At 46.7% G+C, this 24,124-nt stretch overlaps 1 protein-coding gene across 2 annotated transcripts in view; it reads left to right on the top strand.

Moving 5' to 3' along the window:
* GNAS (GNAS complex locus) overlaps positions 1-24,124 on the top strand; it is a 2,418,861-nt gene that overhangs the window by 1,434,967 nt on the left and 959,770 nt on the right. The window lies entirely within an intron of this gene.

The following is a 24,124-nucleotide window of genomic DNA, read 5'->3' as shown; positions in this document are numbered from 1 at the left end:
ATTATTCATTTGGAGAAACCTTGCATACTTTGAGGGAACATTTTCACTGGGAGAGTCGAGACTTTTCAGAATCAAAAAAGAGGCTCAGGGATTTCCTTCTCCCTCAACACAAGCCTTTAGCCATTCCCCCTGTGTTAGACATTGTGGATGATGTTTTTTCGGAGTCAAGCCCTGACCCCTGACTCTCTACCTCCGGCTCCCAGTAAGCCTGACAGGTATTACAGTGTCCCTGACTTTCATACATTTTTATTTAGAAACCCTGCTGCTGATCCTGAAACTATTTCACAGGGTCCAAAGGGAGTTAAGGCCTCAACAGCAAAAAACCCTACCCCCTCCGACAGAGATTCAAGGACGCTGGACAGATGGGGGGAAAAAAGGTTTATACATCTGCAACCTTGGCAGTCGTAGCCTTAAACTGTCAGTTTCATATGCTTAAGTGCCAACAACATGTTATGGGACTGCTGAAACAGAAAATGATATTGATTTCAGAATGTGCAGAAATTAAGGAATTGCAGAAGTTATTGCATGCAGCTGAACAAGTTGGAAAGCATGCTTTGCAATGTGGTTTTGATTCTTTAGAGGCTTCCTGCAGGGCCACAGTTACTGGATCTGTGATTAGGAGGCATGCCTGGTTAAAGGAACAATATTTGCCTGATCATGTTAAAGCTAAATTGCTAGATTCACCTTTACAGCATGATTCTCTGTTTGGTATTAAGGCAGAAGAGGTTTTAAAGAAAATGGAAGACAAAGCTAAGTCTACGCAAACTGTTAAAATATTTCTTACAAGTGCAGCCACCTAGATTCAGTAGACACTGGCTTACAAAAAATTGGTCCTTTCCTGTGTCAGACAGAGCTCAAACGGGCAAATCCAGACTCCCTAAGGGTTCCAGGTACCAGGCTCAAGACTCATACATGTGAAAGCAATGGGGCGCATCAACCTCCAAATCTGGAGGAGATAAAGCGCAGACCTACAGATAGCAATCCCAATGACTTCCCTCTGCTTACACCAACCACTTAGCTTTTGGCAGCACCCATAGGGGGAAAATTAGCACTTTTTCCTCAGAATTGGCAGTTAACCCAGGACAAGTGGGTACTGAACATCGTATCACAGGGATACAGATTCCATTTCCACACTCTGCCAATGACAAATGGTTGGCCAGACTTGCCAAAAAAACAATGGGCAGAAGCTCAGAAACAGGTTATGTCCCTCATGGATATGGGGGCCATTCAGACAGTACCAGAACAGGAAAAAGGACAAGGTTTTTACTCTACTGTTCTTGGTGCCCAGAAAGGACGTGGCTTGGCGGTCAATACTGGATTTATTGATTTTGAACACATACCTGGACATTCCAAAATTCAAAATGCTCACTTTGCAACAGATTCTGCAGATGCTGGACAAGAATGCTTGGCTGGTGACTTTAGACTTGAGGCATACCTGCATGTCCCAGTAAGACAGCCGTTCAGAAGATACCTCAGATTCAAGGCTGGCTTAAGGCATTACGAATTCTCTGCACTGCCCTTTGGCTTATTTACTGCACTCAGGGTCTTTACAAAGTGCCTGGCACCAGTAATTGCATTTTTCAGGCAAAGTAGTATTCAAATATATCCTTACTTGGACGACTGTCTCATTCAAGCAGAGAACAAGGACACTCTTCTATGACACCTGGCGTTTGTGAAAAGGCTTCCAGCATGCCTAGGGTACACACTAAACGAAAAGAACTCACAACTGGTACCCTCTCAAAAGATAACATTCCTGGGTGCAAGCTTGAATACAACTGCCCAGATGGCTTTCCTCACGACAGACAAACCAAGGCAACTGACTACTTAGTTCAAACTGATGGCAACAAAAACCCAGTTATCTGCAAGACAAACTCTGCAGGCTTTGGGGTTCATGGCATCCTGCATCCTACTGATTCCATTTGCAAGACTGCATATGAGGAGTCATCGATGGTACCTAAAAAGTTTATGGAGTCAGCATTGTCACAGTCTGGAAACAATGATTCTTATTCCCTGCCTACAACAGGAGTTTCTATGGTGGGCAAAGGCATGTCACCAAAACATCGGACGGCCTTTCACTCTACCCCCTGCCAGCCAAATGTTAACAGATGCATCAGATTATGCATGGGGGGCCCACCTGGCGGAAAGATGCATTCAGGGCATATGGACCCCAAAACAAATGCATCTGCATAGCAACCAAAAAGAGATGTTAGCTGCTCAAAATGCCTTGACAGCCTTCAAGGACTTACTTCATCTAGGACAACTACTGATAATGACAGACAACACCACAGTTGTGTGTTATATAATCAAGCAGGGTGGCACGCACTCTTATACCCCCTTTGCAGACTAGCCATGGCACTGTTGGGACACAGCTTTGACTTACCAAATACATCAAGTTCAATTCCTGCCAGGAAACAAAATACTCTGGCATACGATTTAAGCAGAAACCTTATGGACCCTCATACGAGTGGAAACTAGATCCACAAGTCTTCAGCATGATAAAGGAATGTGGGAGCCCGGACATAGATCTATTTGCCTCTCCTCAAAATTATCAATTGAAAAGATTCTGCACAAGGACTTATCACAGACAAGCATGGAAAGTGGATGCACTATACTTCAGATGGAAAAACCTATTAGTTTACGCCTTTCCTCCTCTGTCTCCTCTGCCAAGGTCCTCCTAAAAGTCAGACAAGAGAAGCCAAAGTTGATATTAATTGCCCCGGAGTGGCCCCGCCAATACTGGTACCCAATCCTAAGGAACTTGTCTCAGTACCCAGCTTGGACCTTGCCTCAAAGACCACAACTACTGTCCCAGCAAAACAATCAGATCCTGCACAATCAACTGCAGACTCTGAACCTGGCAACAAGACTAATCATGTAATCATACAAACAACACCTCTCAGTAAAGCTGTGATGGATGTTATTTTGGAAGCCAGAAGGCCTAGTACTTGAAAGTCTTTATGCTGACAAATGGAAGAGATTTTGTACTTGGAATCAAGCACAAGGAGCTGATACAGCAGAACCACATATTCCTCAGATATTACAATACTTAACTGAGATGCTCGACAAAGGCCCATCTTTCTCATCAATCAAAATCCATGCCTCTGCCATTTCGGCTCATTACAATACAGAGCCACCAATTTTTTCTCATCCTTTACTAAAGCAGTATCTTAGAGGAGCCAAACATTTAAGGCCGCCTAGAAGAACACCACTACATGCATGGGACCTCAATTATGTGTTGGAAAAGCTCACCCTGCCTCCATTTGAACCAGCTGCTACTGCCGACATAAAGTTTTTATGGAAGACAGCTCTGCTACTAGCAATTACTTCAGCAAGAAGAGTTTCAGAGCTACAGGCCCTCATGGCTGTAGAGCCTTTTATCATATTTCACCCAGAGAGGGTGTCTCTGAGGACAAATCCTACTTTTATGCCTAAGCTGGTTTCCAGTGTGGCTCTTAACCAAACAATTGATCTGCCAACTTTTTATCCAAATCCGCAGAACAAAGGGAAGAGAATTCCGCATTCCTTGGACGTACACAGACAGCTAAGATTCTACTTGAGCAGGACTAAAGCTCTAAGAAAAACTGAGCAATTACTTGTGTCATATGCTGCAGGATCAGAAGGAAAGGCTATTTCAAAGCAGACAATTTCAAAGTGGATAAGCCACTGCATCCGTTTCCGCTACTTACACCATGGTAAACCTGTGCCCAAGGGCATTTGGTCTCATTCCACCAGAGGTGCAGCTGCTTCAGCAGCCTTTCTCAGAGGAGTACCAACCAAAGTCATTCTAGAGGCTGCTACTTGGAGTTCTGTTCACACCTTTACAAAGCATTAACATTTGCCTCTCTACTCTAAGTCCAGGGCAGGCTTTGCCCCTACAGTGCTGCAGGGCCTTATAGCCGCACCTAATGCTGTTTAGCTTCAGCCTCCCAACCATAGCTTTGGGATTCTACCCAAATGTAATGACTGCAACAGTGAAACACGAAGAACATAGTACAGTTGTGTACACTTACCATAAATGTAGATGTTCGAGTGTATTCACTGTTGCAGTCCAGGTTACCCTCCTGCCCATCCCCCTGTCATTCTAAAGTTTATTTTTCCTTCTCTATTTTCTACATCCTATGTGATGTATTTGCTTGTAGATGAAGGTAAAGTTTGTATTGATGCATGCATATTGCGCTACCTTTTTGGGGGCACCTGACATCTGGGGCAAGAAAAACTAAAGAAAATGGTGTCTGCTGCTTGTTTTATACCCCTGACGACCTGAGGTCATGGAAGAGGAGACATCAATCGACGCAGGACCCAAGACTTTGGAATTCAGGCCGAATGAGGGAAACCTGCCAGCAGATTCCCCAAATGTAATGACTGCAACAGTGGATACACTCAAACATCTACATCTATGGTAAGTGTACACAACTGTACTTTCCCCCTCTGCCTCTCCTCTCCAAAGTGCTACTAAAGATCAAACAGGACAAACCAAGGACAATACTGATTGCACCAGACTGGCAACTCCAACGCTGGTACCCCCTCTTGTGCAGTGTCACTGCTGGCACCTGGCTCAGACCCCTGCCCTGCTGTCCCAGCAGGAGGGTCAGATTGTGCACCCACAGCTTTAAACCCTGAACCTTGCAGCCTGGCTTAATTACCTGATCTCTCAGTTAGCATCCTTCAGTAAGCAAGTGATGGATGTCATTCTGAAGGCTAGGAGGCCTAGTACTAGAAAATCCTATGCTGAAAAATGGAAAAGATTCTGTTCCTGGAGCCAAACTCAAGGGATGGGCACAGTGGTGCCCAATTTACCTCATGTTTTTCAATACTTAACTGAGATGCTTCACAATGGCCTTTTCTTTTCTTCCATCAAAATTCATGCCTCAGACGTTTCAACACATTACAATACAGAGCCCACCCCTCTTCTCTCACCCATTGCTGAAGCAATTCCTCAGAGGGGCCAAAAAGTTAAGACCACCCAGCAGAGCCTCTACTCCAGCCTGGGACCTTAACTTTGTATTGGAAAAGCACACTCTACCTCCCTTTGAGCCAGCTGCAAATACAGAGTTGAAATTCCTTTCTTGGAAAACAGCCTTTCTTGCCATCACTTCAACAAGAAGGCTGTTTGAATTACTGGCCCTCATGGCAGTGGAGCCTTTCATCATCTTTCATGCGGACAGGTTGTCCTTCATGCCCAAGGTGGTATCCAGTGTGGCCCTTAATCAGTCCATTCATTTGCCAACCTTCTTTTCTAATCCACAGAACAAAGGGGAACGAATACTGCACTCCTTGGATGTGCACAGACAACTTGGATTTTATTTGGACGGGACTAAGCCTCTCAGGAAATCTGAACAGCTGCTGGTTGCATTTGCTGCAGGGGCAGAGGGGAGGGCCATTTCAAAGCAAACCTTTTGTAAGTGAATAAGCCATTACAGTAATTTATGCTATAAGCACCATGGAAAACCTACCCCACAGGGGATTAGACCACATTAAACCAGGGCTACATCTACCTCTATAGCCTTTCTCAGAGGTGTCCCTGCCAGGGACATCCTAGTAGCTGCTAGCTGTTGTTCTGTACATACCTTCACGAAGCATTACCACTTGGCAATTTTTTTCTAAATCCAGAGCTGGCTTTGCCACTGCAGTTTTGCAGGGCTTTATAGCAGGTCTTAATGCTATCCAGTTACCTCTTCCCATCCTTAATTTGGGAATCTACCCAAATGTGATGACTGCAAAGTGAAATACGAAGAACATTGTACAGTTGTGTACACTTACCATAAATGTAGAAGTTAGAGTGTATTCACTGTTCCAGTCGTGGTTACCCTCCCTCCAGCCCCCTGACTTCTATTGACTATACTTCTGTACTATGCTTAAAGCATTTTGGTGTATTTGTTTTTTTGTTGGAGGTGTAACCTTGTATACAATTGCTTCCCCATTATGGGGGCACCTGACATCTGGGACAAGAAAAACTGATGTAATGGTGTCTGCTGCATGCTTTATACCCCTGACTACCTGACTTCATGGAAGAGGAGACCGCAACCGATGCAGGACCCAAGACTTTGATAATCAGGCCAACTGAGGACTACTGGAAGCAGCTAATCCAAATGTGATGACTGCTGCAGTGAATTCACTTGAACAGTTACATTTATGGTAAGTGTACATAACTGTACTTTCTTCGACCAGGACTGAGAAGAATCAGGACTAGAAGACTGACACTGAAGAACAGACATTTGCAGCTTTTGAGGATTCTGATTCTGAAGACCCTGTTCCTGCTGCCACCCCTCCCGAGGACCTGTCTTTTGGGGAAACCTTAAGTTCTGTCAGAGAACATTTCCACTGGGAGGCGCAGGATTTCCCTCTGTCAAAGAAGAGACAGAGTTCCTTGACCTGACTCGGCATAATCCCCTGGCCATTCCTCCTATCCTGGATGTGGTGGATGATGTCTTTCTGGAGTCTTCTTTCACCCCTGACTCTTTCCCACCTGCCCCCAGGAAGCCAGACCGATATTATAGGGTGCAAGACACCCACGTGTATCTTTACAAAAATGCAACAGCTGACCCAGAAGTCATTACTCAGGGTCCTTAGGGGGCTAGGGCTAGTTCCTCTAAAAATCCCATCCCAGCTGACAGAGAGCAAGGCCTTAGATAGATTAGGCTAAAAAGCCTATGATGTGAGAGTGTTCAATCTCGCCGTTTGTTCTTACACATGGGTTCGGAGCCGATCCTCTGCTCAGAGTCAGCTGCATAGCAAAGCTCTGCATCTTAGAGAAGCTCGAGACCAGGCTATATCCCACAATCCTCCCTGCCATTACTCAGACCTAGTTTGCTGCTGCAACGGATCACATCGACGAGAGCTCGGACCAGAGAAAATTTTGTTATATTCAGATAAGATTGTTATATTTTTACTTTAAAAAGTTCTTATAGTTATTGGGAATTTAGTTTTTGATTAGTACTAAAGTGTGTGTGTGTGTGTGTGTGTGTGTGTTATTGTAGTTAGTCCTGTCATTTTTTCATAGGTTTCTCTTTGGGACCTATCTCTTCTAATCACTTATAGCAATATATATATTTTTTCTTGTAGTTATAGCTAGTGTTTTAAACCTTTTCACAGTAAAGTGTCTTACTGCTGGTTATGTCTGAAAAAGCCAAATACGGTTTTAAAAGATGTCAGTGTGGGCAGAAAATGTCCATCACTGACTACCACACTTCCTGCGTCTACTGTCTTGGCCCTCTCCACTTGCAAGAGGATTGCTCTATATGCCATTCCTTCAGTGGGAGGGTCATGACAGATAGACGCAGGAAACTTATAGATAGGGGACTACTTAAGCCTGCCTTCCAGGAGGCTTTGGACAAGTCAGACCAGGCTTCTAAGTCCTCGAAGGGGTCGAAGATGTCGGAGCCCATGTCATCGGCTCAGAGTTCATCTTCGAAAGTTCGTTCGCCGGTTCCACAGACTTTGGGGCCGAGCATCGAACGTTTATCTTTCACTGAGCCCCAGGTCTTGGAACCGGTGTCGGAGCTACCGCCACCTTCCATTCTTCGGTCGGTGCCATCTTCGGCCCCTTCGACCCGATCTTCCAGACCGTTATCCGATACAGATGTGGATCGTGTCATGCAGAAACTTATGGAGAACACGGCCCTTTCCAAGTTGATTGCAGTTTCCTCCCAATTGGTGTCGAAACTAGAAGGGCCTCCCTTTATCTCCAACAGGTCCTCCTTCGAGACCCATCCAGTCTTCGGAGCCGGGAGAGGATGAGCCGATGATAGTGGAGCCCTCTGTGCCGAAACCGTCCATTGCACGACCGACACCATTGACTTCGACTCCTTCGGAACCTGTAGGTGAGTCGCGGAGTCGACTCTCTCTCCTCGGTTCCGGGACCGAGAGTCGTACCAACCTTTCGGTGCCGACTCTGCCTCTCGGGGCCTCGGCGCAGATTGGCTCTGCTCCGTCCTCGGGGTCGAGGCCCACGGGCCCCGTGTCTGGGATTCTTCCATGTTCTCATGTTCTTCGGAACCGGAGGAGTCCTCTGCCCGAGGTTCAGGGGTTTTTGACCTTATGAGGAAGGTTTTGTCTACACAGACAACCACTTCATCGGAGGCGTCTTCTCCCTCCCCTAAGGAGCCGCTCTCTGTTTCTGTTCCCACGACACATCCAAAGCGTAGAGCACCATTGCCTCAGCCACCCCCAGAGGGTGCCCCCTGTTCCTCGGAGGCCTCACCGGAAGCCCCCTCCGATGATGTTCCGAGGAAAAGACTGTGCAAGAGGAGGCACTTGGATTCCCCGCAGGAATCTCTAACATCTGACACTGACTTGGATGAGGCAGAGGGGTCCCCAAAATCCCCCTCTGAGGATGTCCCATTTGCGGACATCTTGGAGATCTTAAAACAGAGGGGTGATTGGCAGTCCCTAGCCCCCACTGAGGACGAGTCGGTGTTGCTGAAGGCTTTTGGTGCTCAACCTTCTACCTCTTGGGTTACTCCGCCCTTCGATGAATTAATGAATTTAATTGCTTGAAGGGCGTGGGAGACACCGGACACAGTGGAACCGGTCCCTCGAAAACCAAGCAAGTTTATCACCGCTCCCCAGGACAAGGTTTATCTCACCAAGGGAGTCCTGGTCGACGCTATGGTGGTGGTGGCGGCTGCAGCCACTAAAAAGGAGATGTCTGAGTCTTCCTCTTCTGTTCATCCTCCTAATAAGGATTCAAGGACTGTGGACAGATATGGGAAGCGCGTTTTTAGTTCAGCGACTTTTTCCATGCGCTCGCTAAACTATTTGACACATTTTACAAGTCTACAGAGGGATCTCATCAAGGAGCTGGGAGATACCCTCCAGGGTAACACAGATGCTGCTGTTTCAGATAAGGTAACAGTACAGCTTAACACCCTTACCTCCATAGTGAACTCATCCATAAGGCTCATCTCGTATGCGGCTAAAGGATCGAGTAGAGCTGCAGCTTCAGCGATTGCTCTACGAAGACTATCCTGGATGCGGCTGTGCTCATTTGCGGAAGCCTTCAAGTCTTCCTTCGCCATCGCCCCCTTTGATGGTGCCACTCTTTTTGGGCCCAAAGTGAAGGAGACACTAACTCGGTGTGAGCAAGAAGGAAAGACTCTGCTGTCTGAGTCCGTTTTTCCGCTCCATCTAGACCGTACCCCAAAGGGCAACGAGGCGGAAAAATGTGGTTCCGTAAAACTCAAGGATCTTTCCAGGCCACACAGTGACGGCCCCCCCCCCCCAGAGGCAGAGGGGGGCAGAAATGGAAGATGTCGCCCCGGCGGCAGAGGGGGTCCGCAGAACCAAGTCGACAGGGATCCTATCCCTGGTAAGCCTTTCCAGCACTCCTGAACGGGAGCCTGACTGTCCTGCTCTGGAGGCAGTCGGGGGTCACTTGGCTTTATACCCATAGGCCTGGCTAACTCTCACATCGGACTCTTGGGGAAAAAGCATTGTAACCAGAGGGTACAAAATCCCCTTCATGTCAACTCCACCCCAACAAAGAAGGTTTCCAGATGTGCCACCCCATCTGCGAGGCCCAGCAGCAATAGAAATTTCAAAGCTGCTCGAAAAGAGTCATTCAGCCAGTCCCGGCGGACCAAAAAGGATCCGGAACTTACTCAATTTTCTTTTTAGTTCCAAAAAAGACAGGGGACTGGAGACAAATTTTGGATCTCCGCAATCTCAATACCTTCGTGAAGAAGGAAAAGTTGCGGATGGTCACGCTTCAATCGATCCTTCCATTTTTACAGAAGGACGACTGGATGTGCGCGATAGATCTCAAGGACGCATACTACCACATCAAGATGGCCAGACCGTCCAGAGATCACCTGCGCTTCCGGCTGGGAGCCAGTCACTTTCAATTTCGAGCCCTGCCCTTTGGGCTCACCTCAGCCCCCAGGGTATTCACCAAATGCATGGCAGTGGTAGCGTCTCACTTGAGACATATAGGATTCCGGGTGTTTCCCTATCTGGACGACTGGCTCCTCACCGCCACCACTGAGTGTCGCCTCATACAAGCCAGAGACTACACAGTCAACCTTTGTTCCCACCTAGAGATTTCCATAAACTTCGAAAAATCTACCTTACTGCCCTCACAGCATATTTCATTCATCGGAGCAGACCTAGATACGTGTTTAACACTGGTAAAGCTCCCTCCAATAAGGGCTTCATCCCTCAAGAAACAGGTTCTTCTACTGCAAAGCAAGAAAACCCCGGCCAAACTAGTGTTGAAGGTTTTTGGACTCATGGCAGCGTCTTTGATTGCAGTTCCTATGGGGAGATTGCACATGAGGCTCCTCCAATGGCTGCTGTTCACGCAGTGGCCGTTCCAGCAGTTACCCCTAGCGCACGAAATTCTGATAACAGATTCTTGCAAACGAGACCTCTCATGGTGGGTGTACCATCAGGATCTCACTATGGGTCGTCCATTTGTTCTACCCAATCCGACGGCCACGATAACCACGGACGCTTCTCTGATAAGGTGGGGGGGACTATTTCAGGGAAGAACAGTCCAAGGGGAATGGTCCAACATGGAGTACAACCTGCACATAAATGTTCTGGAAATGAGGGCGGTGTTCCTGGCGTTGCAACACTTTCAAACCCTCCTACCTCTAGGAACAGTAGCAGTTCAGACAGACAGCATGTCTGTAGTCTGGTACATAAACAAACGGGGGGGAACCAGATCTTACCCATTATGCAGAGAGGCCATGAGAATTTGGCAATGGGCAGAGTCCACGGGTTGCTTTCTGATAGCAACGCACATCCCGGGGTAATCCAACGTCATTGCGGACAGGTTGAGCAGAGCCATCCTGTTACCTCACGAGTGGTCCCTCAAGCTACAGGTGGCGGAAAGAATTTTCCGCAGATGTGGCAAGCCTTGCTGCGATCTATTTGCCTCCCCGATGAATACCAAATGCAGAAGCTATTTTGCCCTTCTACCCCCTCCAGGGGATGTACCCAGGAACGCACTGATACACGATTGGCCCCCGGGTCTCCTATATGCATTTCCACCTACCCCCTTGATTCCCAAATTTCTTCAGAAAGCCAGGAACCTGGAAAGGACAATTATACTCATAGCCCCATTCTGGTCTCGACAGATATGGTTCCCCTTTCTTAGAGCCCATCAAACAGAGGAACCGTGGATCCTGGACCCAGTACCAGATCTACTGACCCATTCGTCGGGAGTTCCTCACCTGTCTCTTCTATCCCTCAAACTAGCAGCTTGGCTGCTCCACTTCCCTGCCTAGCCAGGTCTGATCTACTTTCTCCGGCAGTTCAACGCATTTTGGTTGCCTCTCATAAGGCTTCCACTACAAAACTCTACAGGAGTAAATGGAAACGCTTTGTATACTTGGAATCTAGCTAACACTTGGACCCCCTGATAGCTCCTTTACATAAAGTTCTAGAATTTCTTTCCATCCTTTTTCACAAAGGAGCCTCTACTTCCACACTAAGAGTACAGTTGGCGGCCATATCCAACTACCATGTTGGTGAGGACGGTTCTTCTATTATGTCCCACAGGCTTTGTAAGGCTTTTATGAAAGGATCCTTCCATCTTCGACCGCCCGTCAGAGACCCTTTATTCCCATGGAATTTAAATTTGTTATTGTTGCAACTAATGTTGCCACCCTTTGAACCAGCCTCTTCTTGCCTCCTGAAGTTTTTGTCGTGGAAGACACTTTTTCTTGTAGCTGTTACTTCAGCTCGAAGAGTTTCAGAGCTGCAAGCACCATCAGTCAAACCACCTTACTTAATTTTCCACCCAGATAGAGTCTCCTTATGAACAAACCCGTCTTTCCTTCCTAAGGTATGTTCTGTCATAAATATTAATCAGTCCATTGAACTCCCTACCTTTTTCAAAAACCATACCAGCAAGTTGGAATATATGCTGCACAAGTTAGATGTCCACAGACAGCTAAGATTTTATTTGGACAGGACTAAAGATTACAGGAAAACAGATCAGCTTTTTGTCGAGTTTGCAGACAATAAAAAGGGCATGTCAGTTACAAAACGTACACTTTCTAAATGGATTACTGATTGTATAGCCTTTGTATATTCTAAGTCGAATCAGGCCTTGCCCACCAAACCTAAGGGTCATTCTACCAGATCCGTTTCCACTTCCTTGGCTCCTGCAGCTCGTCTGCCTTTGGACACGATTTGTGCAGCAGCCACGTGGTCTAAACCACATACTTTCATCGCTCATTATAGGGTTGACAAAGCCTCCAAAGACAGGACATCTTTTGGTTCCACTGTGCTTAGGAACATTCTTCCATGAGTCACTCGGGGTGACGGAGCTAGGGACGCTACCCGTGTGTAAGAACAAATGGCGAAATTGAACACTCACATAAAGAAGTTATGTTCTTAACGTTCCATGTGGAGTGTTCATCTCGCCTTTGTTCTTACATTCCCTCCCTCACGTGTTTGGAAGAACGAGTAGGACTAGAGTCTGGTCCACATGCCTTAACCTCTTCCGGGTATATTGTCTCTTACCTCATGGGGTATATTTCGCTACCCTTTAATTTTTCAGTGAGATAGTGTCTCTGATTTTTGTGGCAGTGTGTAGCCTTAGCACCTGAGGTTTATGGTTGGTCTGGTTTGCTTGCAAACTCGATCTGAGTAATGGCAGGGAGGATTGTGGGATGTAGCCTGGTCTCGAGCTTCTCTAAGATGCAGAGCTTTGCTATGCGGCCAACTCGGAGCCGAGGATCGGCTCCGAACCCGTGTGTAAGAACAAAGGGGAGATGAACACTCCACATGGAACCTTATGGTAAGAACATAACTTCTTTTTTTTGGTTACCCTAGCCATTTAGGGCCCTGAATTACCAATTCCATATGCTGAAATGCCAGCAGAATGTACTGGAATTACTAAAACATATGAGTTAAACCCAACCAGACAGCAGTACTACCAGGGAACTAACAGATCTTATGTTCAGCACCCAGGTAACAAAACATTCCCTACATTGTGGTTTTGATGCCTTGGAGGCTTCCAGCAGGGCCACATTCACTAGCTCTGTGATCAGAAGGCATGCCTGGTTAAGGGAACAGCCTTTTCCTGACCAGGTAAAGTCCAACTTGTTGGATGCTCCCTTTGGATAAGGACCAGCTTTTTGGTCCCAAAGCCGAGGTGGTGATCAAGAAAGTGGAAGACGAGACCAAGTCTATGCTGACTGTGAAGGATTTCTTGTACTTTCCGCCTCCCAGGTTCAACAGGAACTTCCCCACAAATGCATTGGTCCTTTCTTACTCGAACAAAGCCCGTCCAGTGGAAGGCACTCGGGGACAGACCTACCAGGCACCCGTCACAAGCCCAGCAGAGATCCAGGCAATGGACCACTGCAGCACCTAGGCAGGGGAGTTTTAAGCCCCCTCCCTTCTCCAAGGATTCTCAGTGACTCTACTCCCCTTCTGCCCCACAAACCACCCAGAGAGACTCGGAAGAAGACTTTTCCTCTTCCTCGAGAATTGGCAGGCTATTACCTCAAATCTGTGGGTCATAAAAAATTACCAGCTTGTACAGATGCTCTTTCCAAGAAAGCCCCAGACATTCAGGATTTCCAGATGTACCAGAAAATCAGCGGGCAGAATCCATCTGTCAAATAGAAAACCTTTATGCCCAAGGCACTGTGGAACATGTACCAAATGAACAGACCACAAAAGGGCTTTATTCAAGACTGTTCCTGGTACCCAGAAAGGAGGGCACTTGGCACCCCATTTTAGACCTATCCACTCTGAATCCGTCGTCCTGGTACCAGCATTCAAAATGCTGACTTTTCACAAACTCTTACCCATGTTGATGCCACAAGCTTGGCTTGTGACCCTAGATCTGAAGGATGCCTACCTCCATATTCCCATAAGGAAGTCCTGCAGGAGTTTCTTGTGCTTCAGGGCAGGCTCACAACACTTTCAGTTCTCTGCTGTGCCATTTGTCTTATCCATTGCTCCCAGAGTCTTTACCAAGTGCTTGGCTGTCATAGCCTTTTGCAGACAGAAGGGCATTCAGATTTACTCTTACCTGGACGACTGCCTCATTCCGACAGACACCAAGGAAGGACTCCTGCAGGACCTCACTTTTGTTTCAACCCCTCTTATCCTCCCTGGGTTTCACAAGCAACCAAGAGAAGTCCCAATTCCTACCCACAAGAAGGTTAACCTTCCTGGGAGCTCTTCTGGATACATCTACTCAAACAGCTTCTCTTCCTCAGGAGAAGCAGAGGTTCTTCCATTCATACTTCACACACCTGGCCCGCAGTACCCACCTCACAGCAAGGAAATTCCTGCAAGCGCTGGGGTACATGGCTTCCTGCATTCTGCTGGTATCCTTAGCCAGACTACACATGAGGAAACTACAGTGGTACCTCCGGAACCTCTGGTGCCAGCACTCAGTCACTTGAACACCAGCAACCCCTGATTCCTTGCTTAAAGAAGGAGCTCTTATGGTAGACAGAGGCACATACCCTAAACAAGGGCCTACCCTTTATCACTCTCACACAGGGCCAGACCATCACTACAGATGCTTCAGACTCAGCCTGGGGGGGTACACCAAGGGAGCATGTGCGCTCTGAGCATTTGGTAACAAGAGGTTCAGGGCCTCCTTATCAACCTAAAAGAGATGGCGGTGCACTGGGCAATCCAAGCCTTCAAAGAACAAGTAACACCAGGTGTGCTCCTAATCAAGACAGACAATACAACAGTTATGTGGTACATCAACAAGCAGGGGGGGACTCATTCTTGCCCCCTGTCACCTAGCTATGCAAATCTGGCAGTCAGCCTCAAATCTGGGACTCCACCTGATAAGCTCAATATATCACAAGGAAACAAACACCATGGCAGACCAGCTAAGCAGAAACCTCCTGGAGCCCCACGAGTGGCAACTGCACAGGGGGACCTTATTCAACATCACACAGAACTGGGAGAGCCCGGACAAAGACTTGTTTGCAACCCCAGAAAACTGCCAGTTAACCAAGTTCTGCTCCAGAGATTGCCATCCAGAAGCCAGGAGGGTGGACTGCCTTATCCTTCCAGTGGGGAAACCTGTTTGTGTACGCTTACCCCCCCTTTGCCCCTGATCCCCTGGATACTACTCAATATCACGGAGGAATGACCGAAGGTTATTCTCATTGCTCCAGATTGGCTCAGACAGCACTGGTACCGCTTGACCTCAGTCTAGCCAAACAGCCTGCCATGAACCTGCCCCTCTCAGAAAGCCTTCTAACTTGGGAGAAAGGGATGGTACTGTACCCAAGCCTTCCTACACTCAAGCTGTCTGCATGGCTAATACCCCAAGGGCAGATGACGCTACAGCCTTCAGCAGGCAGGTTTTAAACATTATCAAGGAGGTCAGAAAACCCAGCACGAGGAAATCCTACTCTGCCAAATGGAAAAGATTTACTATCTGGTGCCACAGCAAAGGCGTCAGCAGCTCCCTTGCCACTCTTCTATTTGTTCTGAACTACCTGGCCAGAGCTCCTAGAACAGGGACCGTCCTACTCTTCCATCAAGATACATGCCTGAACTAGTTCTGCCTTTGTCCAGTCAAATCTGCCTAATTTTTTCTCAACATTTGTTAAAAATGTTTCTTAGGGGGGTGGCACACAACAGACCACCCAGAAGACCACCTGCTCCAGCATGGGATCTGAACTTTGTCCTGGAAAAATTGACTTAACCTCCTTTTGAGCCACCTGCTTCAGCTGACCTGAAGTACCTTTATTGTAAAACTGCATTCTTGCTGGCCATCACCTCAGCCAGGAGAGTTTCTGAACTCCAGGCCCTTATTGCCACTCAGCCATTCATTATTATCCATGCTGAGAGGGTGCCTCTCAGGACCAACCCCTCCTTTATGCCAAAGTGGTCTCAGAGATTACTCTCAACCTGGCCATCCATCTCCTTACCACCTTTCCCAACCCCCAAAATAAAGGGGAAAGAATTTTGCTTACACTTGACGTGCAGAGAATTGAGAGATTACCTGGATAGGACCAAATCAGTCAGGAAATCCGACCAGCTTCTGGTTTCCTTTCCTCATGGGGCAGAGGGGTAGTCCATTACCAAACAGACCATTTCTAAGTGGATCTCTCATTGCATCCATTTCTGCTACTGTCTTCATGCAAAGAGTCCTCCCAAATCTGTTGGATCTCATTGCCCTTTGTGTACCTTTGATACAATTCCTTTAAAAAAAGGTTATCGACATTACATAGTGAGGATACTAGGATTGGTTGAGTTCATTTGGTTACTGTCAATGTTAGGGGTTTAGAAAAAGAAGAGCTTATTCTGACATTATTTAGTTCATAGGTGTGTACTAGGCCAACAACCCTGGAGCCTTTACAAGCCTGGCCCATAGAAGTGCCCTGGCATCACGTCGCCATTAGTTTCCGGTGCCTCTATCAAGTACAGCCACGGGAGTGATCTCCAGGGTAAACTTTCTGATGTTCATCGTGTTACCCTGCTGCAGTCATCACACTTGGGTTATCCTGTCGTCAGGCGGTCCCGCAGTCGGCTGGATTTCCAAAGTCTTGGTCCGACGTCGGTTGCTGTCGCCTCATCCCTGACGTCAGCGAGCCAGGGGTACATATAATGCAACCAATGCCATTTTCTTCAGTCTTTCTTGGTGTGCGATGCCCGAAGCAGTTCGCAAGTGCCGGTCGGCCGACTCCTGAAATTTTCGAGTTCGAATTTCAGACCGAAGTCTTCTATAAAGCTAAGTACCCCGTTGGGGAAACTTTTCTTGCCTCAGACCGATGTCAGAAAAAGTTAACAATTGTATTTCTTGTGGGAAGCAAATACCTCGTAAGGATTTTCATTCTTATTGCATACCTTGCCTAGGCCTTGATCACAACGTCACTTGTTGTTTTTGTGCCAGATTTAATAAACGTACTATTAAAAGACGAATTGATTTTGCATGACACTTTTTTTGGTAGAAAATTTAACTATAACATGCCGTCGGAGCTACCGACTACCGGTGTGCACAAAAAGCGCGGGGACAAGGACAAACAGCCCAGGCCTAAGCCCGATTCCGAGGCCTCTGTTGATCCGGTCTCCGGTTATCAGTGAGGCTCCGACGCAGCCTCTGACTACCACAGTTCTGGAACCCGAGACCGCTACAGATATTTTGACGGAATGTACTAGGCCGACGCAGCCTTTTACTTCAGGCCCTTCTGACGATTTACCTTCCAAGGACGTCGGTACTTCGGAAACGCCATCGGTTTCTGAAGGCGTTTTCAGACCGACTCTTACAGTCAAAACGTTTTCCAAGTCGAAGACTCCTTCTAAATCGAAAAAGGCTTCACTTCAGTCTCCTGTTCATGGCCCTGTGCCTAAGAAACAGATGCTCAAAATGGCTGAAGATTTGATTTCTCGTATCAGGGGTTCACAGCCTCTTCCTGACAAAAGGCCTAGACAAGAGAAAGAGTCTGCTTCCTCTGAACAACTGTCTCTTTCTTCGGATTCCTCTGAGGACCAAGTCTATTCCTTCTCTCCTTATGAAGATTCTGATGCTGAGGACTCTATTCCCCTCAGCTTCCCCTCCAGAAGATTACTCTTTTGGGGAAACTTTACACACTATGAGGGAACATTTTCACTGGGAAGGTCAGGATTACTCTGATTCCAAGAAAAGGCTCAGAGTTTCTTTTACTCCACCAACACAGACTTCTAGCCATCCCTCCTGTTTTGGACATTGTGGATGATGTCTACTTAGAATCCATTTTCAACCCTGACACTCTTCCCCCTGCCCCAGCCAAGCCTGACAGATACTACAGAGTACCTGATTCCCACAAATTCCTTTACAAAAGCCCAGTAGCTGACCCAGAGACTATCTCCCAGGGTCCCAAGGGGGCTAAGGCTTCCATGGCTAAAAATCCAGTACCTTCTGAAAGGGATTCAAGAGCACTAGACAGATGGGGAAAAAGGTTTACACCTCAGCCACTTTAGCTATGAGAGCACTAAACTGTCAATTTCATATGCTTAAGTATCAGCAATTTCTGATCTCTCAGTTAAAACAAAAGATAACCACCTTACCTCAACAATCTGAAATGAAGAGTACAGGATTTGTTGCACGCCACCGAGCAGGTGGGCAAACATACCTTACAATGTGGGTTTGATTCTTTAGAGGCCTCCTGCAGAGCAGCTGTCACTGGATCAGTTATACGTAGGCATGCCTGGTTAAAAGAACAAAGTCTGCCTGATCATGTTAAAGCAAAACTACTAGATGCTCCCTTACAGCACGATGTTCTTTTTGGTGTTAAAGCAGAAGAAGTTTTAAAGAAAATGGAAGATAAGGCGAAATCAATGCAGACAGTCAAAGATTTCCTACAAGTACAACCCCCTCGCTTCAGCAGAAACTGGCCAACAAAGAATTGGTCCTTTCCAGCCACTGACAGGCCTCAGAAGGGGCAAATACAGGCGCCCAAGAGGCAGAGGACAACCACAAGCTCAGTATAAGCCTCGCCAATGGGGCACTCCGACCCAGAAGGGATGAGAAGACAGGTCTCAACCCACCAGAAGTTAAACTCAATGACTTGTACCTCAGCTGGCCAAACAAAGCTCTTTTGTCAGCCCCCTTGGGGGGGAAAACTAGCACTATTTGCAGACAACTGGCACATGGTCACAAAGGACAAATGGGTCCTAGACATAATTTTACGAGGATACAGATTCCACTTTCACACCTTGCCCAATAAAAAGAGGAATGCCAAACCTGCCACAAAAACAAAGGGCAGAGGCTCAAAAACAAATCACAGCTCTCATGGCCGTGAGAGCCATTCAAAGGGTACCAACTCAAGAGCAAGGCCAAGGATTTTACTCAAGACTCTTCCTAGTACCCAGAAAAGAAAATGCTTGGAGACCAATTCTGGACCTTTCAATTCTAAACACAGGTTCCCAAATTCAAGATGCTAACACTACAGCAGCTACTTCCCATGTTGGGCAAGGAAGCATGGCTGGTAACGTTGGACCTCAAGGAGGCATACCTGCATGTTCCTATTAGACAACATTGCAGAAGATACCTCCGTTTCATTGCAGGTTCAACCCATTATCAATTCTCTGCACTGCCCTTTGGCTTATCTACTGTGCCCAGAGTATTCACAAAATGCCTGGCACCAGTAATTGCATACTGCAGACAAAGAGGAATTCAAATATATCCATATCTGGACGACTGCCTCATCCAAGCAGAAAGAAAAGACATTCTCTTACAACATCTGGCTTTTGTGAAGCATCTACTAAATTGTCTGGGGTACACAGTAAAAGAAAAGAAGTCAAAACTAGTACCCTCACAAAAAATGACATTCCTGGGTGCCAGCTTGGACACAATGGCTCAGAAGGCTTATCTTACACCAGACAAGCAATTACAACTGACTCAATATTTCAAGACAATGACAACAAAGACCCCAATTAACTGCAAGAAAAATTCTGCAGGCTTTGGGCTTCATGGCATCTTGCATTCTGATAATACCATTTGCAAAACTGCATATGAGGAAATTACAGTGGTACCTAAAAAGCGTATGGTCTCAACACAGCCACAGCTTGGACACAATGATATCTCTCATTCCCTGCCTTCAACAGGAATTTCTATGGTGGGCACAGGCATGTCACCTCAACAAGGGTCAGCCTTTCACCTTGCCCCCACCCAGGCATATCACAACAGATGCTTCAGACTATGCCTGGGGGGCACACATGGCAGGGCAATGCATTCAAGGCCTATGGACTGCAGAACAAAGAAAACTGCACATAAACCAAAAAGAGATGCTAGCTGTACAGAAAGCTCTGACGGCCTTCAAGGATATGCTACAGCCAGGGCAACTTGCAATAAAGACGGACAACACCACAGTAATGTGGTACATAAACAAGGGGACACACATTCCTACACTCTTTGCAGGCAAGCAGTAATCTTATGGAACACAGCTCTGGCCTACCAAGTCCAGTTACAAGCTCAATTCCTGCCAGGACAGAAAAACACTTTGGCAGACTACCTAAGCAGAAACATCAAAGATCCCCACGAGTGGAAGCTAGACCCACAAATATTTACAATGATAACTCAAAGATGGGTGCTACCAAATATAGACCTGTTTGCCAGTCCTCAAAATTACCAGCTGACAAAATTTTGTACAAGGACATTCCACCATCAAGCTTGGAAAGTGGACGCTCTCTCCTTCAGTTGGAAAAACCTGATAGCATTTGCCTTACCTCCATTACCTCTTCTCACAAAGGTTCTTTTGAAGGTCAAAAAGGAGAAACCTCGACTGATTCTCATAGCCCCAGACTGGCCACGCCAGCACTGGTACCCACTATTGAAGAATATGGCTCACAGCCCACCATGGATATTGCCTCAAAAACCTCATTTGCTCACGCAGCAAGACAAGCAGATTCTACACAGCCAGATCAAAACCTTAAACCTGGCTGCATGGCAAATCAATTAAGCATCCCACCACCCTCTTTCACAAGCAGTACTGCATATTATTCTAGAGGCCAGGAGGCCAAGCACCAGGAAGGCTTACTCGGACAAATGGAAAAGGTTTTATGCTTGGAACCAAGCTAAAGGCCAAGACCCAACTCAGCCTCATATGCCTCACATTCTGCAGTATTTAGCTGAGATGTTGCATAAAGGGCTTTCCTTCTCCTCTATTAAAATCCGTGCTTCAGCTATTTCAGCTCACTACGACACAAATCCACCTTTGTTTTCAAATCCTCTTCTAAGGCAGTTCCTCAGAGGGGCAAAAAACATTAGACCACCTAGAAGAGCCCCTACACCAACATGGGACCTCAACTTTGTTCTGGAAAAACTAACGCTACCTCCCTTTGAACCAGCTTTTTCTGCAGACCTCAGTTCCTATCCTGGAAGACTGCCCTGCTCCTGGCAATAACTTCTGCTAGGAGAGTCTCAGAATTACAGGCACTTATGGCAGTGGAACCTTTCCTCATTTTTCATCAAGACAGAGTTTCTCTACGAACTAATCCTTCCTTCATGCCTAAGGTGGTTTCCAGTGTAGCTTTAAATCAAACCATCCACCTACCCACTTTCTTCCCCAATCCACAGAACAAAGGTGAGAGACTCTTGCATTCCTTGGACATTCACAGGCAGCTTCATTACTACTTGGATAAAACTAAGGCTTTCAGAAAAACTGACAAGCTCTTTGTTTCCTATGCTACAGCTTCTCAAGGGAGGACCATATCAAAGCAAACCATTTCTAAATGGATAGGCCATTGCATACGATTCTGCTATACCCATCATGGGAAACCAGTTCCTCCTACCATTAGATCCCACTCTACCAGGGCAACAGCTACCTCTACAGCCTTTCTCAGGGGGGTTCCTACCAAGGAAATTTTAGAAGCTGCAACTTGGAGTTCTGTACACACCTTCACCAAACACTATCACTTACCTCTTTATTCTAAGTCCAGGGCAGGCTTTGCCACTGCAGTTCTGCAGGGCCTTATTGCCTCCATCCTACCTTAGCTTTGGGACTCAACCCAAGTGTGATGACTGCAGCAGGGTAACACGATGAACATAGTACAGTTTTGTACCTACCATAAATGTAGATGTTCGAGTGTTCACCCTGCTGCAGTCCAGGTTACCCTCCCTCCAACCCCTCTGATCTACTGGCTAAATCTTTGCTATGCCTTTCTGATGTATTTGCTTATAGCTGAAGGGATTTTGTGTTTGTACAGTGTTCACACCTTTTGTTACTAATTTGGATCACCTTTTTGGGGGCACCTGACAACTGGGGCAAGAAAAACTGAAGAAAATGGCATTGGTTGCATTATATGTACCCCTGGCGCGCTGGCGTCAGGGATGAGGCGACAGCAACCGACGTCGGACCAAGACTTTGGAAATCCGGCTGACTGCGGGACCGCCTGACGACAGGATAACCCAAGTGTAATGACTGCAGTTGGGTGAACACTCGAACATCTACATTTATGGTAGGTACAAAACTGTACTTTTCCCATCCACTCATCAAGATTTCTCTTGAAAAGGGCCAGTGAGATGCTGTGCTCGACTTGTATGGGAAGTCTATTCCAGAGTATGGGCAGTCTCTGGGTTTTGAACCTGTCCCTCCAGCATGTTCTGTTGATTGTGGTAATGAGGTTGAGGTCCTTGGGGCATGTGGTGCGGAGGGATTTGGGATTTCTTTAGGCGTAAAATTTCTTACAGGGCTGGGTTAGACATGGCTTTGTAAGTCAAGCAGTAATTGCCTCTTAATAGACGATATGAGAGAAAATCTGGAGTTTTTGGAGTCTGTCCGTGTAGGGCATGTGTTTAAGGCCTAGGATCCTCTTTGTGAGGTACTTTTGTGGCCTTTCTAGCTGTTGCAGGTGTTTAGTGAGGTACATACCAAATGGGGCATTATACTCGATTGGTCTAATGAGAGAAGAGTAGAGAAAGATGATGACCTCTTTCTACCTAGGTGCAAAACCCTTGGTAATGAGATGTGCCACAGAGGGCTTTCTGGGCACAGTGACAGTGTGGTGATTGAAGGAGAGGTTGCTGTCAACCTGTGTCCCCAGATCTCTAACACCTCAGTGTTCCGTAGGCTACCATCAATGTAGTAATTAGTGGGAATGGAGTTTTTCCCAAAGGGAATGACTACGCATTTTTTGGCATTAAGCTTAAGGCCATTGTTTCGACACCAGTCGTTGGTCTCAGTGAGGCCTTTCTGTAGGATGTCTACATCATTTGGGGAGTTAATAATGGCTCCCAGCTTGCAATCATTGGTGAACTTGGTCAGCAAGAGTCCTTCCGTGTTGGCCTGAACGTCTAAGGAGTAGATGCCAAACAGGAGAGGACCCAGGACTGATTTCTGTAGGACTCCAGTCATAAATGGTTGGTAGTCTGACTTGGAGTCTGCTACTTTCACACTGTGGGTTCTATCTGTGAGCCAGTTTGCAACCCACCTAGTGATACAGGGGTTGATGCCTAGTTTGGTGAGTCTGTCTGTAATTCTTGAGTGGGGAATGGTATCAAAGCCCTTGGCCAGATCGAGGTAGGCTGTATGAACTGCCTTGCCCTCATCCACAGTTCTAGTGACCGACTCAAATAAGTCAACCAGGTTGAGCAGGCATGATCTACCCTTCACAAAATCAAATTGCATGGGATCTAGAGTTTGGAGATTCCCCTATATATTTCTTAATTAGGTCCATAGCCTTCATATCAGATGAGTCAGGCTAATGGAGTGATAATTCCCACGGTCTGTAGTCGCTCCCCCTTTATGGAAGGGATGAGTGTAGCAGTGCGATATTCTGTAGGGACAAAGCCTGAGGTGAGGCTGTGATTGAACAGGGCGCACAGGTGTGGTGCCAGTTCACTTTGTAGTTCATGTAGAGCACAGCCAGGGGTATTGTCGGGTCCCATGGAAGCTGTATTCTTGGCCTTGGACAATGCAGCTTTAACTTGTGCTGCAGTAATGTTGGGTGCCTGGCATTCTTTCGGTATTGTGATTGGTCCTTTGGGGGGGTAAAGTTGGCACTGAATCTTGGCTAGTATGTTGGCTCTGTATAGGAGGTACCATTGTACCATAACTCAGAGCAAATCTGGGTATTGCTGTGGAGATTCTTGATATAACTGTAGAAGGCTTTGTGGTTGTTCCTAGTGTCTGCCGCAATTCTGCCTTCATAGCTAGCTTTAGAGGTTTTGATGAGGGATCTCAACTTTTTGCTTTGGCTAATAAGGGAGTTTTCCCAGTCTTGGGAATTCACCTTTTTCCTGAACAGTTTCTTCCTTCTGTTGTAGAGTTTGTTAATGGCAGGGAACCACCAGATTGGCTTCCTTTTTTTGGAGGAGAGCGTCTTGGTTCTGTTGGGTATGGCTAGTGCACGCATTTATGTACGTGTTCGTACTATGCATTGGTGTATGATTTGGTGGTCATGCACCTATTTTCCATTTGCATGGATGCCATGATGTTGGCCACCTCTGTTTTTAGGAGCCCGAAGTCAGCTTTGGAGATGTTTTTCATGGTGGTTACCTTTGCTTGTGGGTGTGGGTGAGATGTGGATTTCCATGGTAATTTGTGGTTGGATCTAACCAAAGAGGAATTGACTATTGGTGTTGAACAACAGTTGCCCATGTTAGTAATAGTTCAAGGATGTTGTTTCCTCTAGTAGATGTAAGAATGAACTGGTCCAGCGCACTGGAATTAATGAATTCCAGGAAGCGTTGGGCAAGTGTATT

Source organism: Protopterus annectens, chromosome 12.part0 (genome assembly GCF_019279795.1).
Source record: "Protopterus annectens isolate FY-2018-M chromosome 12.part0, PAN1.0, whole genome shotgun sequence".
In the NCBI taxonomy this organism is placed as follows: Eukaryota; Metazoa; Chordata; order Ceratodontiformes; family Protopteridae; genus Protopterus; species Protopterus annectens.
Note: the sequence above shows the minus strand (reverse complement) of the source record. Positions and strands in the feature narration are given on the sequence as shown.